The following is a 1,727-nucleotide window of genomic DNA, read 5'->3' as shown; positions in this document are numbered from 1 at the left end:
GTTGGAGCATCGTCCCGTACACCAAAAGATTGGGGGTTCAATTCCCGGTCTGGGCACATACCTAGGTTGTGGGTTTGATCCTCAATCAGGGTGTGTATGGGAGGCAACCAATCAAATGTTTCTCTCTCACATCTCTTTCTCTCTCTCCCTGCACCCACTTTCACTCTTTCTAAAATCAATAAACATTTTATTTTTCAAAAGCATGCTTTTGTATGAAAGTTAGCACTCTCCTTGACAAGAATAGAAGAGGCCCATGTGCCTCACAACATACAGACCATTAAGGCATCGCCTCCAACTTCATGGTTTTTTCCATTTCTACTTATAGTCCCCAAAGAATTGAAAGTTGGGACTCAGGCATTTTTATACCCATGTTCATGGCAGCATTATTCACAATAGCCAAAAGGTGGAAACAACCCAAATGTCCATCTGTGGATGAAGAGATACACAAAATGAGGTACATACATTCAATGGAATATTACTCAGCTTTGAAAGAAAATTCTGACACATGGTATTAATGAACAAACCTTGAGGTTATTATGCTGAGAGAAATAAGTCATGCACAAAAGGTCACATATGGTATGATTCCACTTATATGAGGTGTGTAGGGTAGTCAAATTCATAGACACAGAGTAGCAGAGTAGTTACCAGAGGCTGGGGGCAGAGGGAAATGGGAATTTGTTTAATAGGTACTGAGTTTTAGTCTGAGGATGAGGAGAAAGTTCTGGAGATGGATAGTGATGATGGTTGCACAATGTGAATGTACTGAATGTCACCAAGCTATACACTTAAAATGGTTAAAATTGTAAATTGTATGTCATGTATATTCTACCACAATTTTTTTAAAAAACAGATATTCAAAAAAAGCCCATGCTGCATCCCGTAATATAGAATCCCATCTCCTGAGCGCATTATAATTCAGCTGCCCATGAATGAGTGTTCAGAAGGGCCCTTCAATTGGGCCAGATGCTTCTAGGTGAAGGGGTATGTGGTAAAACCAGTGAGGAGGTCCAGGGGTGTGAGCCCTCTGCCATGTGGACAAGCCCATATGGTACCATGTTGTGACTCAGCAGTGACCTCGGCCATTGGGGAGATTAGGCACTTGACATCAGTGCCTCCAAGTCAGCCTTTGGGAAAGGAAGTCCATAGTGTGGGGCCAGCTCCATCTCTGCCACCATGGTGGCTGAGTCCTTGGACCCACTTGAACAAATACCAAATTGCCATGGGGAGAACCCGGCCAACTACCACAATTTCTGCTTTTGTTCCTGAGTATTGCTCACACTTTCCTGTTTCTTTGCATGTCTCATAACCCAAAGATTTAAATATATTGGATGGGTGATAATCCATTACAATGAGTATTTTCACCGATACTCACTGGGGGTTCAATTCCCGGTCTGGGCACATACCTAGGTTATGGGTTTGATCCTCAGTCAGGGTGTGTATGGGAGACAACCAATCAAATGTTTCTCTCTCAAATTGTTTCCTGGATTTCTAGGAGGTGTGGTTCTTCAATGTGGGTCCATCTCAGAGGTCAGGCCAGGAGGGTCAATGTTAAGAGACCAAGAGAACCCCAGCCCCTTTAGACCTTACAGAGGGCCCACAGCATTCGCCTGCTGTTGGACTGGGCAACCCCTCCCAGCTTCATCAGCAGTTCCTGCTCCGCTTTCCTCCCAGTGAAAACCTTGGCTACCATGAGGTCTTAGTTCTCAGCTCCATCAGGTGACCCGCTT

General features: G+C 44.3%; 1 pseudogene; it reads left to right on the top strand.

Annotated features, from left to right (window-relative positions):
* Positions 1–205: 205 nt before the first annotated feature.
* Positions 206–309, top strand: LOC129083249 (uncharacterized; annotated as a pseudogene).
* The last annotated feature ends 1,418 nt before the right edge of the window (positions 310–1,727 follow it).

The sequence above is a fragment of the Pteronotus mesoamericanus genome, unplaced genomic scaffold (assembly GCF_021234165.1).
Source record: "Pteronotus mesoamericanus isolate MK-2021 breed Mesoamerican mustached bat unplaced genomic scaffold, CSHL_Meso_final scaffold_165, whole genome shotgun sequence".
NCBI classification, from domain to species: Eukaryota; Metazoa; Chordata; class Mammalia; order Chiroptera; family Mormoopidae; genus Pteronotus; species Pteronotus mesoamericanus.
The sequence above is the reverse complement of the archived record's forward strand: the minus strand, read 5'-3'. Positions and strand labels throughout refer to the sequence as shown.